Genomic DNA, 17,561 nt, shown 5'->3' on the forward strand with positions numbered 1-17,561 from the left:
GGATGGGAAAGTTGTTTCCTACCCAGAATGAATCCAGCTCCAGTTTCAAACAGCAAGAGCTGAGAGAGGTGGTGATGGCCATTTCCATCCCTGTCTGGCCATTTTTATTCCCCCTGGTTCTCACACCTTAACTGGAGAGTGGAGCTGGGCTGGGAGGACTGGCCACCCCGAGGGACGAGGGATGGGCCAGGCAATCTTTTACCTTGAGGTCACTGCTTCCACCCCAGACACGGGCTAGCAGAGGCTGAAAGTATTTACCATCTGGTGCCTGTCCAAGTGACTTGTGAGAAAAGAATTCAGGGCTGTCGTCCAGTTTCTGATGGTCAGGCAACTACATCAGAAAACCTCGGCTTCATCTGGGACCAACTGACCCCTCCAAGCTCCCAGCCACCGTGGCAAGGCCAGCAAGGGAGTGAGCAACAGCTGGGCATTTCCCTTGCCAAAGGAGAAAGGGTCTTTCGGATGGAGTGGTGTGTGCTGGAGACACTTGATCCTTCACCATTTTCCAGGCATTTTTTAGTAGGTTTCTTTGGAAAGAAGCACTGATAAATGGCACTCGGTGCTGCTTCTGGTCTCAAAGTCTTGACATTGCCAAGAGGAAGGAGCTGAGTGATTACACGGGGAGCAAATGGACCATCACAACCAAGAAAGGGCTTGCTTAGCCAAAATTATAGCAGGATCTCATCGTTCAGACTGAGGGGCTTCTCATTAGTACAGCCCAGCCTTGTATCAGCTGTTGTGAAAGGACAATGCTTTTTCTTAATAGACATACCAAACCCTGGGCAGTAGTTAGTTCTATGTGATTTTCTTTTTTGTGCTACAGTCCAGACGAGAGCAATTCATAATTGTCCCCCTAAGTTAAACATTCAGATAACCCAAAGAATAAGAATTTTGTAAAACAAAGCCTGGAAACTTCAGCCAAATGAATCTTTCCATTATTATTTGGAAAACAGTGTCAGAAATCATCACGTATCAAACATTATGATCCCCTGGGAGTTTATTTTTGGTATAAAACATCGTCAAACATAAACTTCTAAAATATCTCACTAGAATTTTTGTCTTTCAGACAAGATATAAACCCCAGATCCTGACCTTGGGTGGTTAATGACAGGCCTTTGGTATTTTCCATGGAACTGCACGGCTAACTCATGTTTCCTGATCAAATTGCTCATTCTTTTTTACTATCTCTATTTTTCTTGTGGTTTCAGGCTAAAACAGTGTTTTTCCTCCAGCTCTTGTCTTGCTCAAGTGTGCTATGTGTTCTCCAGCAGCTGCCATGTCCCTTACAGCATCAAATAGGCTGCAAACTGAGGCATGCACTGAGGTACCACCAGGGATGCTTTTAGGTCTCTCCAAACTCACCTTGTAATTGCAGCCAGCTCTGCTTTATCTCTCTCTCTATATATATATATGTATAGGTGAGGTGATGTCTATGCCTCCTTCCAGTCCTGTTTCCTGTGATTCTGGGAAGACCTTTGAAGACGCAAGTGCTGCACCCATGCAGCAGCTAGTGTTGTGCCTGGGAAGTGGGTGGTGCTGGAAGAGGTTTGGATGACTCGGGTTTTGTCTGTTCCCAAATGTCACAGCCCTTCACATCCTCAGGGCTGCCCTTGGCTCGCCATCAGCAGGAGCACTGTGAGCCAGAGCAGCACAGGGTGCCGGTGCTGGTGGATCCACGGTGCCAGGACTGTGTGCAGGGAAGGGAGGGTGATGTTGTTGGGACAGGATGGTGCCAGGGAGGGGACAGTGACCTGGGACAAAGATAGACCTTCTGGGCTAGCACATCTCTAGTGGATGCTCTGCACATCTTCCTTGCAAATTCCTGGTTGTTGCCAGGACCTTCCCTAAGACCTTGTGCAGCAGAAACTTCTCAGCATCCTTGTTGGTTGGAAGGAGTTTGGCTTGTGCAGGGAAGGGGCTTCCAGCTTAGGCACTGGGCACGTTAGCGGGGCTCAGTGTGGTCGGCTGGGCTGGGGAGAGCTGAAGAGCTGCCAGTTCACCTGTCTTGAACCAGTGCTTTGCTCACATCCAGCACTTAAAAAACCCAAATGACTGGTCACCACCAGCTGGCAAGGGGACCTGCTGCTATTCACCAAGGCTCACACCAAAAGCCCCTGCCCCAGCAAATAAAGTGAGGGCTGGGCTTGCTCTCCATCTCCTGAGCAAGACTACAAAGGCTGAGGCCAGTGATGCCTCCATATGCAGAGGGATCGCAGGACCCCAGCCCTCCCCTATGCCCCCTCCCAAAGCCTGAGACATCTGGAGACATCTCCCAACCATGCACTTCACATACACCACCTCCTCTTGTCCACATCCCCAGGCAAGTCAAAAAAGATACGGCTGAAACCTTTAGTGTGTGTGTGGGACCCAGTTGAGAAAAACAAACTTCTCGGTCTCTCTATGGTTATGAAAGCAACGATGTCGCCTGGAAAGTATGTACCAGAGAGCAAAAGGAGCTGCCTGTGTCGAGGGGCGAGCAGAAGAGGTGGGAACCAGCTCAAATATGACTCAAAATCAGGGGAAGTTATTTCTGATTAATGTAATTACTTCGGCTCCAGTCCTGATCAATATGAGGAGCAAAAACGCTCATAAACCGGCCGAGAATGCAAACTATGCAGAATGATTTGTAAAAGGTGTTTGGCTGGGCGGCTGTCAGGCTGCCCACGGGGCAGGGTGACCTGCTGTCGTGGGAGCTGGGAAAGCCGCAACTTGTTAATTGCAAACCGGTGGCCCCTAAATGAGAATCCCCTGCGAAGGAACAGGGAAGTGGCTGCCTCACGCAGGTCCTGAGTCTAATTAAAAGCAACCAGCTTGCTTGGCTGAGTTTCTGTTGTGCTCTGACCACAAAGCAAGAGCCAAGGCTGGCCCTTTACAGCCAGGCAAGGGCTTCTGCTGGCCCCCACGGCATGGGGAGGATCTGGTGGGCTGGCACCCAGCACAGCCTGGGCAAGGGCTCTGTGTGGGCACGGGGGGAGTAGGGCTGGGGACCTGCAGGACCACAAGGACAGAGCTGGAGGGGACAATGTCCTCAGACCTCATGGTGGCTCAGCCTGAACTGTGCCGAGTGTGGTGTCAGCCTGCACAGGAGGGATGCTTCCTCCTCAGGGGCATGGCTGTATCTTGGGGAACCGCACACACAAAAGCAGATCAGGAGGAGGAAGCGCAGCCTGGGAGATCACCTGCAGCAAGTGCCTGGGAAGCTGGTGCCTGTGGCCTTCTGGAGGTGTCAGGAATTTCCTCCTGAGAAAGCAAGCAGAGGCTGGGGGATGGTGTCCTGGGGCATGGGGTCTCCCGTGAACCGGTAGTTTCCCTGATGTGGGGAGGAAAGGGAAGGAGAAAGTCTGTGACAGACTCATTTTTGTTCCACTCTTCCCCAGGGATTCTGGAAAACCCCACTGTGAATATCTCTTACTGCCCAGGCTTCTTCTCAGGAGAGCATCCCCAGAAACCACAATGGCAGAGGCGCAGAAATAGGAAAAGATGAACAGAGCCCCTGGGCTGGCAGCTACCCGTGCCCTGGCACCGCAGGGCAGGAGGAGATGGTGGTGAGCGCTTCCCCTTCCCGCCTGGGCTGCTCTGCAGGCTCCGAGCTGCCGCTGCCCATCAGACAAGGCGATGTCTCCATCTCCTGTGGTGACAGCTCCATCTTCCCCTGACAGAGTGAGGCTGCAAGTTACAGCCGTCACTTGATGCTGCGGCACTGCAGCCACCCCACCTCATTTCCACAAGATGCTTGAATAGCAGTTGCAGGAAAACTCCCTGATTCTGATTTAATGGGACTCTGTTGGCTTTCAGCCATGCAGGCCCTGCCTGCCTGGGGTCCCTGCACCCACAACCCTCCCAGACATGGGAAGGGAGACTGTTCTGGAAGATTTTCCTTTTCTGACTAAAGTTTTTTCGTGATTTTCTTTTTTTTAAGAAAAAAAAAAAAAGGGGGGGGGTGTGGTGGGAAGCCCATCCATGATTCGTGACTCACTGGGATGTGTCAGGCTCTGGATTAGCATTTCCTTGTTCTGGGCTGGTCCCCTTCACCACAGATTGCCTTTCCCGCTTGCATAACTGGTCCAGTTCTGTTTCTGGCACAGCAATTGGCATCTCCCTGGCTCCAGCTGCACCACCTGGACCAGTTCCTCCAAGGACCCTGCTGATGAGCTCCCTTTGAGGGCTCTGGGACAGACTGGGGCAAGAGGAACCCACCAGGCATCACAGAGCATTGCTGCCCTGCTGAGCTGGCCGCAGACCTCTGGGAGCATCTGCAGAGACATCCCAGCGAGGCAGGCAGGGCGCTGTTGGGAAAACCATGTGTGCCTTGACAGCAGCCCAGATCCCCGCAGCCCCAGGAGAAAAATAGCAGGAGCTTCTACCGAGGGTCACCAGAGCAAGGCTTCTGCCCACAGCCATCTCCTCCATCCTGGGAAAAAGCCCAGCAGCTTGTGGTGGAGCTGCAATGGGACTGTCTCCTGCCCTCAGCCATGCTGGGAACTGGGACAGGCTGAGCTGTACTGGGAATTGCAGGGCATCCTTCATGTAGTCCTCAAATCAAGACCCTTCAGTGTTGGATTTCCACCTGCTGCAGGCTTTGGGGAGGGAACTACAGAAAGGGAGTGTTTGACTGATGTGACTGTCTGTACCTGGTCACCCAGGGCTGGCAATGGCAGCCCGACTGCAGCTTGGCTTGTCCCAGGAGCTGTCCCAGCCAGGCTTCCCCCTCTGGTTTGGAGTCAGCCCGAGCCCCAGAGGAACATCTCACCAGGCAGCTCCTTGCATGGACCAAACTCCAGGAAGGGGGATGCAACCTGGAAGCCCTGGCCTGTGGGGTAGGACAGACGTCTGCTCTCCCTGCTCCGGCTGAGCCCAGTAAAGGACGACATCTCCTACAGGTGCTGCAAAGGCAGCAGCTCATAGTGTGAATAGCAGTGTGTGCATGGGGCAGCCAGGCTGCACTTCAGCCCTTACTGACGGCCCAGGCTGGAAGGGATGTTTTGAGGTGCTTTTGGCTGCAGTGCATGCTGTCCATGCTGTGTTTCTGACATTATCTCACTCTCCATCCTGGAGCAGGGAGCTCCCCAGGCCACATGGAGAAATCCTGGTCTCCCTGTGCTGTGATTTTGCTGGAAACCACATCTAGCACAATGTGTTTGGGGTTAGGAGAGCCATTTCCCCAGTGGCTGGCAGCACTCTCCACTGCCAGAAGCTGACCACATTCAAACCCTGGTTTTCTTTACATCCCCTGGTCCTGCTGAGCTGTGGTCTGCAGCCTGCGCAGGCGAAGCCACTCTGCTGGCCTGCCATCCAGAAAGCATGCTCTGGATTGCCTTTATGAGAATGAAACACAAACACTTTGCAAACCGCAGTCCTTGAGTGCGAGGCAGTGAGCCGAGAGCTGTCAAAGCAAAAGGGAAGATCCTCCAGGCTGCGCAGGTGAAGCCCAGCCAGCCTGGTACGCGCAAGTGGAGTAGCAACAAGTGCAGAGGCTCTGGCTCCAAGGGACATCAGCCACCCTCGGCGTTGCAACCCTGGCTTGGAGATCTTACTTTGCTGCTGCCACTGTTCACCAGTCCCACGTGGGATCCCCGTCACAGAGGTGGTGCTGGGCATGAGAGGAGACCAGTGGTGCAGCCTCTGCTGCAGAGCAGCCTCCTTGTTCAGCAGTTTGGCTCAGGGATGCTCTGCTCAGCCCAGGGTCCCTGCAGGGGGGCAGAGCTGCTAAAGCCTCTCTCCCTGAATCCATGCCGTGATAGTGCTGCTGTGCCTTCCCTTGCGTTACATTCACCCTTATGCCACCTCTGATGGCACCAGAGCGGCTGCAACTCATGGAAAGGCAGATTGAAGGTTCTGCAGTGACATGCAGCTTCTGCTTGGACCTGGCCATGTCCCCCACAGCTTGGTTGTCCTTCCTGTCCCCACACAGGGCCATGGGCACCTGCTTTGAGACAGCTTTCCTCTCCCAGGACCTTCCCCTCCCTGGGCTGGTCTGTGGGGTGAGAGCCCAGCCTTTCCCCTCCTGCCTCTGAGCCCTGGCCCCTGGAAACATTTGCAAGGAAATAGCTGAAGGTATTGAAAGGGGAGGCAGGAAACGCTCCGAATTTTTTTTTTTCTAAATATACTGACACTAATGTTGTTTGCAGTGTTAAAAATAGAAATCAAGGGAACCTGCCTTTTTCCTGTTTGCTTTCAGCTCTCGCTTTCCTGCCTGTCTCTGTGTTCTGGGGATCTGCGTGAAAATAAACCCAATGAAAAAGATCTCAGCAGTGTGCAAAGCAAAGCCAGATGGGTTTTACCTCCAGCTCCAGCTTCTCCAGACAGGGCCATGCCCCCCTGGGCAGCGTGGGGAGCTTGAGGCTGTGAGCTCGGTGCCTCGGGCAGCTGTCCCCACAGGCTCTGAGCTGTGGTGGGACCATGTGCTGACACACTGCTGCAACACTGGCCGCTCTTGCTGGGTGTCTCTGGCAGTGTGGCCACCCTCCTGCACCCTGTGTCCAGGCTCTGGTCACTCTCCTGACTTTCCCAGGTATCTCAGTGCAGCGAGTTGACTCCAAGCAGTGCTGCTGCTCTCCCTTCTGCGGTCGACGGAGAGCCAGAGCTGGATCTGCTGGTGTGCTACTGCAGGAGCCCTGGGCAAAATCCCCCCCGTGCCCACCTCTCCTGTTGAAGATGTTTCCCCAGGTGCCTGCGGCTGGGCAGAACACCCCTCCACCACGTCCTGTGTGTGCTCATTCCCAGGTCTCCGTCGGTACACTGGGAAGATCTTGTTGCCAGTCTCTCAATGGCTGTGCTCAGCACCTGCACCGTTGAATTCAGAGGCTGAGGGATTCAAGCTCACTTTGGCAGCACTGAGCCAGACCAGGGCACACAGAGCTTGAGGGATAAGGATGTGGGAGCCAGCTCCCTGCCCTGTATGGGGAAAAGAAAACACCAGAGCACAGCAAACTGGCCAGGGAGACTGTCTGAACACCAACGTGCTTTTCATTCAGGAGGAGATACCGCACCCCTGGTCAGCGCAGCTGCCTGCCTGCTCCAGGTGTTCAGATGAAAAGCTAGGCACTCATTTTTTAGCAGAGCAAATCAGGGTATGCGTGTCTTGGATGGAGGCTGCTGCCTGATTTATTACAGACACAGCTCTAGGTGCCTCAGGAGAGTAGGTCCTGGCAGAGGATGAGAGACAGGCGTATGTAAGGATGGATTGCAGTGCACAAAATGCTGCATTGTAGTAAGACTGCTTGGAATGCAGTCTTGCATTCCCTTGGAAGGGAGGATGAATGTGTCTTCTGGCCCAGTTTGCATTCCTCTGCCCTCCCCGTTCCTTTCTTCAGTCAGTGAACAGGGAGGATGGGCAGCCCTGGGCTCTGGTCTGTCTTGGAAAGCCACAAGGCAGCCAAGCTGCTGGGGGACTGGCTCTGCTGTGCCACCCTCTGGGCAGCATCCCTCAAAAGGCTGGTATTTCTAAGGAGTGGTTTTCTGTAGGGTGACAACTTACTAGGTTGACCTCAGGTTGTTCTTTCAAAAGTCTTTGGTCAGCTGAAAATCAGGTGTTTAAAATGTCACTGGACTATCACGAGTCACTGTCTGGGCCGGTTTTGTATCACAGAGTCAGTTCTGCGTGTCACTGGTAAGTCCACTCTTGAACCTGGCATGATGTGATTTTAAAAACACCTCCACAAGAAGCTTCCCTGAGTTTCCTTCCCCCTTCCAGCTGCTTTCCTGGCCCTGGCATAGCCCTGGCCCCTGGCAGCCAGCCCACCTCTTCTGCAGCTTTTCAGCTGCCTCTTTCCCTGCCAGGCATGTCTGGGGCCGCTAGCGCTCGGTCTCTTTGCTATCAGCAAACGTTCAGGTCTTTCAGCAGCCATATGTCAGCGGTATCCGAAGGGGCCGTTGGTTTGCAGAGTGTGACAGTGACCTGGGTTGGTGGATGGATCATGACTGGCTGCTAACAGGACACCCCTGCTGACGGGGTTGCATCGGGGGCTCCCTGATTGTGCTTTTGGGGCCCATTTGGGCACCAAACCTGTGGTGGAAATGGGATCCTGACCCCACCTGGTGCTGATCAGCAACCTGTCAAGGTGTTAACTGGGACTGAACTGGAACTATTGACAGAGGATGGACGTACAGCCATGGAGACTGACAGCCCATCCCTGTAAGCTTCTCCCCTGCTTGGTGCACTGAGCCTGCACAGTCCCTCTGTAAGGCACAGAGGGCAACTGCCCCCAGTTTACAGATGGGAGCTGAACCCCAGGAACTTCCCAAGCTTTCCCCTGTTCCCGGTCCTGCTGCTGACCTGCAAGATATCCCCTCCACAGCTTTGGTGGGAATGAGGAATGGGACACAGCCTTGGCATCCGAGCTGACGCCGGAGGAGAAAATAGCCCTTTGAAAGGACTTTAGCCAGAACTTACATATTCAGATGCTCATCTGCACCCGAACCGAGGGCCCTGGGGTGGTGGGCAGCGATGTCACCCGGGGATCACCGGAGGCGGCTGATGTTTCCACGGCGCTTGTGTTCCCCTGCTGAAGGACGATCGCCCTGCATCACCGCAGCTCCGGGGGCTGGAGCTGCCTTCTGCGGTGGGATGGGTAGCAGCAGCGCCGCAGTTCCACAGCCCCCAGACCCACAGATCCAGCTCTGCAGCTGCCCCCTGCTCTGCAGCCCCGCAGCAGCCCCCGGCCCCAACTCCACAGCCCCAGCCCCGCAGCAGCCCCCAGCCCTGCAGCCCGGCCCGCAGCAGCCCCCACCCCGCAGCCGCCCCCAGCCCCGCAGCCCGGCCCGCAGCAGCCCCCACCCCGCAGCCGCCCCCAGCCCCGCAGCCCGGCCCGCAGCAGCCCCCAGCCCCGCAGCAGCCCCCAGCCCTGCAGCCCGGCCCGCAGCAGCCCCCAGCCCCGCAGCCGCCCCCAGCCCCGCAGCCCGGCCCGCAGCCGCCCCCACCCCGCAGCAGCCCCCAGCCCTGCAGCCCGGCCCGCAGCAGCCCCCAGCCCCGCAGCCGCCCCCAGCCCCGCAGCCCGGCCCGCAGCAGCCCCCAGCCCCGCAGCCGCCCCCCGCCCCAGCCGCAGCCGCCCCCACCCCGCAGCCCGGCCCGCAGAGCGCACGGGCTCTGCCTCCCTCTGGTGGCCGCTCTGCTCGGGCTCCGCCGGGCGCCGGTGGGGGGCTGCACCCCGGCCCGCACCCCGCTCCCGCACCCCGGCCCGCACCCCTCTCTCGCACCCCTGCCCCGGGCTCCCCGCCTGCCCCGGCGCCCCCCGCCCCACGGCGCTTCCCCGCGCCCCCACACGCGTTATCCCAGCCCCGTGCCCGCGGGGGCTGCAGGCAAGGCCAGCGGGTTCGCAGGCAGAGCCCGATCCTTCCTTGCTCAGCACCATTCCTGGATATTCACCTTTCGCTTCTCAGCGAAGCCTTTCTGCTGTCACTGGAGGAAAACATTTTGTAGAAAACTTGCATCATGCCTAGGGAAAGACTGGAAATTAAGCCAGCTTCCCACCTCACTAGAGACAGCTAAGAACTGAATCTTTTCTTCCTGATAATCTGTTTTCAACCTCTTCTGCCACCCTTGAAGACAAGAACTGAACAAAACAAGAGCTCCAGGAGATCCTATAGAATATTATTGGGGTCAAGGCCCTGGATTAGATAAAGTGTCTCCAGAAATCTCCAGCTCAACACAGTGAGGCTCGGTTCCTCTTCAAACTTTTGTTCCCGGAGCAGGAGGGCTTCCCGGGCTGCCCAGGGGCTTGCAGCCGCCTTTCGTGGGGGCAGCAGCCAGGCAGCCCCTGTATGCCCCAGCAGCACCATTCCTGCTGGGAGCCAGCACTGGGGAGATGGGTGGGAGCATCTGGCTCTTCCCCTTCTCCCTCTGCTTCTTCTCCCCTTCACCTGCCTTTCTCTCTCTTCCTGCTATTCCTTCTTTTAACAGCATCCGATGCAACAGCCCTGGTGTTGATATTTCTGCTGGTGGTCTGCAAGCCCAGTTTGAGGAGTGAGCATCTCCTGGGACCAGGACCCCACAGGTGAGTGCTGTGACCCTTAGTCTGGGACCAGTCAGACCCCAGCTGGCCCTGCGAGAGGGGTGATCTGGGCATCCTGGGATGGCAACGTCGAGCTGGGACCAGGGAGGACAATTTAAGTTACAGCTCTGCTCTCCAGATCCTAAATCTGGGCATGAAGATAGCTCCTGTATCACTCAAAATCACCTACAGGCAGGGTGGAGCAGTAGCAGGGATGGACTGATGCCAGCCCAAACCCTGCTGTCTGCCAGGTTCAGGGGTCTCACTGTGCCCTGGGTCAGGGTGGCAGAGGGGCAGAGGCAACCCCCCAGCTTTGCTTTGCAAGATGTGACACTGCAAGTGTCAGAGCCCTGAGAACACGAATGGGCCTTGATGGCCTCACCCAGCCCCACACCCATGGTCCCAGGAGCTCTATTTAAGCTCAGCCCAGGGCCTCAGACTCTTTCTGAGCTGTGCTGGAACGTGTGGCTCCAGTCCAGCTCCAGTGGTGCATGGCCATGGGGTCATTGGTCCTGACCTCAATCTACTGACTGTCTTCCTGGCCTGGTGTCAGCCCTACACCATCACTGTGGACCTGCCTGGTGCTCTTGGACCCAATCCTGATGGGCACGGTGACTTCTCAGCTTGACCTGGGACCTGCTTCATCGCTGTGATTACTGCCTTATGATCTGCGCTCTTGGTTGGACCCGCCTGCCTGCCCCAAGTCTGTGCTGCTCCCCTTGCCGGCCCAGTGCCTGGGTCTGGGCACAGCTCCGCATCTCTGGACTGGACTAAGGTGGAGGTGAAGGTATGGGACAATGATGGACTCTCTAGCCCTGGTCCACCAGTGCTGCTGAGACCAGGGACCACTTTCAGCTGTGGCACTGCTGCACTGCAGCCTGAGCTGAATGGCTTGGTCAGAGCCTGTACAAGTGGAATAAGCCAGCACTAAATCCCTGATGTGGGGTTTTGGATGGATGGGATGCCCTTTCCCCCAGTGCTGAGGGGCCCCACACCCCCCCATGGTGTGACCCGTCCCATGCAGTGGCTTCTGCATCCCTTCAGCAGCTGACCAGCCTACTCCCATCTCTTTTGCCCCAGTCCCATCCAAACTGACTGTGTGATAAAGGGTTGAGAGCTCAGTTAAAATGCCTGAAGAAACGCAAAGCTGATCCTGTGGCTCCTTGTGTGGGGACACCCACACAAACCTGGCTCCAGAAGGTGTTGCCTGGGCACCCTGCGGAGAGGTGAGATGTGACACTGGCTTCAGCAGGAACTGGAAGCTCCCAGATCCCCTTGACCCCTGCCTGGCCTGGGAAGAGGAGCTGTGCTGTTGGCTGGGGAGATCCAGGTTTTCCTGCTGTGACAGCATCCCACTCTGGAGCTGAAGCTGTGATACTAGCAGGAGTCTGAGGAGGGCAATATTATGCTGCTGTTTTCTGCTGCTCAGTCCCACCAAAGTATCTCTAAGAAGGTCGAGTTTGGCAGCAACATTCTCCCTTTCTTTTTCTTTTTGCCACTGCAGTGAAGATGGGGCGCATGGCACTGTCCTGCGGCACCACAGCCCGTCTGAGATGTGCTGTCCTCAGCTCCTCTCTGTCCTTCAGTGGGCTGGGTGGCAGTGTCTGGTCAAGCACTTGTAATCTAATTACCTGCTTATACTGGGGGCTGGAGGGCAGCTCAGCCCTCCCAGTGCAACACGTGCAGCTAAACCCTGGCACACAGTCTCCTCTGGGGCTGGAGAAGCTTGTTCCCGCTGGTCACAGCAGCCAGGTGTGCATACAGCACCCTGACCAGAGGTTTCATTTGGGATCCTCGTTACTCCATCCCAGTGCAGTGACTCTGCAACTTTTAGACACTACTGGACCATGGGACAGGGTGTGAAACCTAATCTAGCTCCGTGGTGGCTGGAGTGGTCTGTGAGGATGGAAATCTGCTCCGAGCGCAGCCCTGGATGGCGGGAGGAAGGGCTGGGAAGCACTGTGGGTCTGGGGCTGCAGAGCTTTGCGTAGGTAGAAAACTGCACAAGCCTCGGCTCCCTGGGCTGTGCCTTTCAGAGAGAAAATCAGAGGTGTCAGCCCATGTGTCTCCTGGTCCTTAGTAAAAAAGTGGATTTAAATAGAGACGTGTGTTAACCGGCCACAGCTGGGCTTACACTTGGCCTTGGGAGCTGTATCTGCATTGCTCTGCCCCGTGACCCACTCGCCAGGGCAGGGCAGCCTGCTCCGTGCGGAATTTCATCGTGCCGCAGGAAGGGTTGGGGTGGGGAATCGTTCTGGAGGGGGCTTGGCAGGCTCCTCTCCGCTCCTCCCTGGTGGGTCCCAGTGCGACGGGCTGCACTGCGGGCTCAGGGTGCTCTGGGCCAGGACCAAAAGGGCTAGTCCAGCTCTGCAGGAGAAGTCAGGCAGGTCTTCTCATAAGGATCATGTCCCAGCCCCATCCTGGACACTGTGCTGCTGCTCCTGTGGAGGTTCTGATCTACAGGTGAGCTATGCCTTCTGAGATGGTGCTAAAACCCCTCAGGAGAAGCACATTGGGCCAGGCTGGGCTGAATCTGGGTGCAAACCTGGGTCTCTGTTGGTGTGTGGTGCCTACAAGAAGGGCCGCCACCTCAGCAGAGAGAGAAGGGCCTGATCGCCTGTCCTCACAGGATGGTTCCTTCTCCTGCAAAATGGCAAGGATGGCTCTTCCCTGTCTTTCCCCTTGGCTCCTCTCAGCACACCCTGAGACGAGCTCAGGGCATTGCTGAGCTCCAGCTCTTGCACCTAGTGCCTCAATTAGGGATGTGTTTAAGGAACGACATAGCCGAGGAATGTGTCCCCACTTCCTTATTGCTGGCAACTGGACATGGTGTGGGGACCTGCTGGGGCATGCCTAGCTTGCATTCCACTCCTGTTTCTGCGTTTCCCTTTGTGAGCTGTCTGCACCTCACCTCCACGGTATGGCAAGGTAAACCCTGATTCCATTTGTGGTGTCGTTACCTTTCATCTTGAACTTGCATACTTGATTTTCGTACTGTGAAGCTGACTGACAAAGTGGGTAGGGCAGAGGGAAAGGTGGTGGTCCCAGCAAGGCGAAGCTGCCCCGTGCTGTGGGGACTGTGTGCTCCTCTCGCCTGCAGGCACCAGGTCCATCTGCAACCTGTGATCTGAAGAGCTGGGTGAGAGCAGGGCTGCCTTTATCTTTAGATAACCCACAGCTTCCAGGGTGGGTCTTGGAGGCATTCCCAGGTATGAAACACTGCCAGACCCAGACCACTGCTCTTTTCCCCAGCCCAAAGCACTGACACCATGTTTCTCTGCCTTTTCTCTGCTGTATCACTTTTCATGCTGTGCTGTATCAACGTTCTGTGGGCTCTGGAGCAGCCCAGTTTACCCATAGCTCAATTCAGACAGCCTCTCTGGTCCAGGAGATGTTGAGAATAAGTTCAGATATATTAGCATGGCCTGACGCTCGGTGCAAAGTGGACCTCTGTGTTACAGCCTTAATCTGGTTAGGGGATCAGCGTGGCAGGCTTGCAGCAGCCCACGTGGCTCTGCCAGAAGCTGCATCCCGGGGGATGACCAGGAGTCTGTGCTGGGCATGTTGACATCAGCCAGGTGTGCATTTCTGTGCTGCTCAAAAAGGGAAAATGCAACCTTTTGACATGACAGCCTCATTTATACCCTAGGGTATGTCTTGGGGTGGAGGGCCACTGTGGAGGTTAACAGGTTTTTCTATTTTCATGCTAGTGTCATGTGTAGTGGTGTGAGGGTTGTGGTATCCTTGGAGCAGTGCCAGGCAGGAGCCCCCGGCAAGGCTTGCCTGCCCAGTGGCAGCTCGCAGGTGTACTTGTGTAGCCACCAGCCCTCCGAGGAGCTGCTTGGTGGCACCTTGTGGTTGCCCTAATGCTCCTGGGGCTGCAGTTGCGTGAATATCCTTAAGGAAAACCTGTCACCTGCTCCCTGCTGATGGAGAGCTGGGGGAAAGTCTGCCCGGGACCGTGGCGTGATGCAGGACCTGCTTCTGCTTTTGGAGGCCAGTGTTGGGGCTGCTTCCAGCTCCTTTGAGAGCAGAGGGAAATGAAGTCCCTTTGGGGAGCCGCGTGGATCCTCAGCTGGGTTTTTGCCTTTCCCATTAACCGCAGGGTCCAGTGATCCCCAGCAGGAACCAAGGCATTCACAGCTGAGTTCCCACCAGTGACTCCAGTGTGGGGACTGGTGGTGTTTCGCTCTGGGGCAGAGGTTTTGCCCTGCCCTGCAGGGAAGCTGCAGAAGTTAAATGGGAAATGCTGAGATAAGTCAGGGCTTTGTCTCAAAAACAAAAATTTTGCAGAAGCAATGGATGTTTGGGCTGAGAGCGTCTACTCTTGCAAAAACGACCACTATAGCAGTATGTCATGTTTATATATGACAGCAGCTTTTGTAGTATCTTGCTAGTAGAATTAATCTAAACACTTTTTATTCCCTTAGCCACTTAGCATGAGCTGTAGTGTGGCATTCTTTGGTATCTAGTAAAAAAACAAACAAATTACCCCAAACCAAAACAAAAAAGTATTTGTTTGTTTGGGTTTCTTTCTGTTTTGAAAAATCTAAGCCCAGCATAAGCAAACATGTTAATATCTTTGGGAAGTTGTTTGCAGGTGTCAGCCACCCTGACACACAGCTGGTAGTAACCTGTGGGACCAAGAGAAAGAGAGCAGGTTTAAATATAACTTCTGGGAAATAAGCATTGGAGTAACTTCCAAGATCAGCTTTACCCCTACTTTGCTGCCTGGGATTTTCCTAAAAAGACAAGACAATCGATTAGCAGCAGAGACTGAAGTCATAGGCAGACTGTGTGGATACCAGCAGCTGCTTCCCCCAGGGATGGCTCCAGAGCATCCTCATGCAGTGCCTTGTACTTGGCCAGAGCACTGGAAGCATGAGATGTGTTCCTCCTACCATCCCTGCTAGCCTGTGGTGGCTTCCATGCATGGTAATCCAGCCCCGGGTGCCTCTTGCATCCCCCAGCCCTGTTAGTGTGTGCACTGATCCCTCACCTTTGCTCCAGCAGCCCTGGGGAAACAGCACAGCTAGTGCTCCTGCAGCTGCCCAGATGTGCATCCTCCTGCCTGCATGCCTGGAACTGCCTCTCCTCCTGCTTGCAGGGGTCAGGAGAGGCTCCCAGCTCAAGGCAGCGACATGAACCGAGTGGGCAAAATCACATTGGGACCTTTCATAACTGTGTTTTCCTCCTGAATTGTTGTTTGCTTCTTGTTCCTAACAGCAAAGCTCTGGGGAGCATCTGTTGTGCTGATGGGATGGAGGGGTTTTGTCTCTTCTCCGCTACAAAAGCACCAGCCCTCGACGCTGAACCCAGCACAGGGCTGGCTGTCTTTTGCAAGTGACTCAAAGGTGTGACCAAAAGGGAAGGGAAAGCAAATGAGGTCAGAAGTGTTGGGCTGGCACAAATATCCAAGCAAGGGTGTTGTGTGGAACACAGGTCCCTGCCTGTGCCCCTCTGGCTTGCCAGGTAGGAAGTCATCATCAGCCATTAAATAACAGACTTGTTCCTCTTGAGCCTTCTGGCTGCAGGGAGATGTGGTCTTCTCCGTAGGAAAACATGCATTTAATACTAGCAGCACAGCAGTTATTGCAACCACCCTGGTTAAGCCAGTGGTAAAGATGGATGAAGTGGATCAAGGTCAGGTCAATTAAAATCAGCCCAAGCCTTATTTCCAAGGCTCTGCAACACAGTTGCGTGCGATGAATGCACTGTGCAGTCCTGGTGCTGACACTCCTGGAAAGAGCTGAGTTTGCAGAGCACGTGCATTTGCTAAGCAGAAAAAAAAACCACCAAAAACCCCTTACTGCACCATTCCCTGTCAATGGAGCCAGTTCAGCTCCACTTGCCTCTTTCTGACCTTTGCTAACAAGTCATCTCCTGGCAGAAAACTACCCACATGTTATTTTTTACCTTGTAATTTTCTTTGATCTCAAATAAAGTCTCTAAGTGACCTATGTCCTCCCAGTGCAGATGACACATCGAGCAAGGCTCTGCCCACAAAGGAACATTAGAAAGCACCATGTACTCACACTGGGACTGTTATTGTTACAGATGCTTTGAACCAGAAGTCAGACCTCAAATATATGATGCTGTGGGACATTCTCCAGGCAAAATAGGTGTTTTTCAAGTGGCTGCTAAAAAAGACCCATGAAGTGGAGGTGAAATAGTCCACCTGAGCCAGAGCTCACTTTGCCCAGGGACAGTTTCATACCCAGTTGCTAATTTGCACACTCAGGCTTTGTATTTCTGCCCAGAACCTCCATGCACAACCAGGGGAGTTTTACCCAATTTCAGCAATTGCAAAGCTTTGGGAGCTTGGAACAATGTCACCTTTTGGTGACTCCAGAAATCACAAGTTTTCGTGCAAACAACAGCTGCTGCTTATTCCCACTGGTTTCCCATCAGCCTGGGGTAGCACTGTGCCATCCCACAGGCTCCCGAAAGCTCTGAGCAGTTCTGGCACCGTCCTTGGCAGCTAAGAGTTACTTCCCCCTGCCAGTCACTAGTTTGTAAAGAATATTTTTGCCAGTTAGCTGTGGCTAATGTGTTTTTATTTTTTACAGTATGGATATAGTCAGGGCACCTCTGAAAGGTGGTACTCCATAAAAGAGAACATGTTGGTGAACTTTCTCCCCAGCCAAACCCTGCACTTTTCCCACGGGCTCCGCTGCAGTGCACGTACCCAAATGACCTTGGGATTCAAGCTGAAAAACTGCTGGTTCCTCAATGCCTACTTGGCTTTGGGGCAGATATTCCATCACTGCTCTCATGGCAAAGCTGGGGAGGAGTGGCAAGGGATGCCAGTGGCGTTTTCCTGTGGAGCAATGACTCTGTAGCATGTTCTGCACTCACTGAGCAGTGCCTAGCACCAGTTTGCAATCCCCGCTTTCAGGGCTGCTCGTTCCCCTGGGCTGTTTCATGTCACCTTGCTGGGGTGGCAGCGTGGCTGTGACTGCCCGGTGCTGGAGGAGCGCCCAGCCCTCGCCATCCCCGCGGGCAGGGCTCCGGTGTAGCTAATCCCCTGCTGCCAGCTTCCACAAACAGTGTCCTTCTGGTGTAAACACAGCTGGGGAAGAAAAGGAAACTTCATTTCCCAACCATTTGTGGTAGCCGTCACACCTACAGCCCCAAATGCTTTCTCTGTTTATGTGCCAGAGCATGTAATAACAGTATTTTACATTAACATAGTGATTTTCATCTCCAAGGCTACCAGCAGAGCTGGCCTGAGGTCTGGGGATGGCCTTGCCTGTGCAAGCGAGAACAAAATGCAGAAGAAAACTGCCACAAAACCGTGGTCCTTGGCTCTGCAGTGACTTTGGAAACATCACCTGCCTGCTCAGCACCTTCCAGGCAGCTTGGATCTCACCTCACCCAGGGCTGCACCAGGACTCAAGGGAGATTCGCTCTGGGGAGTGGTTCCACCTTGCAGATTTGCCTTTAGCTAAATGGGTGCAACTTTGCGGCTGCTTCAAGACTGGAGCAGCTGAAAGCTCTGCTCCTCCAGATCAGAGAGGCTGTGCCCGGCAGGGAAGAGCAGGACTTTGCCCCACCATCCCTGGCACAGGC

This window comes from Falco biarmicus, chromosome 10 (genome assembly GCF_023638135.1).
Source record: "Falco biarmicus isolate bFalBia1 chromosome 10, bFalBia1.pri, whole genome shotgun sequence".
Taxonomy (NCBI): Eukaryota; Metazoa; Chordata; class Aves; order Falconiformes; family Falconidae; genus Falco; species Falco biarmicus.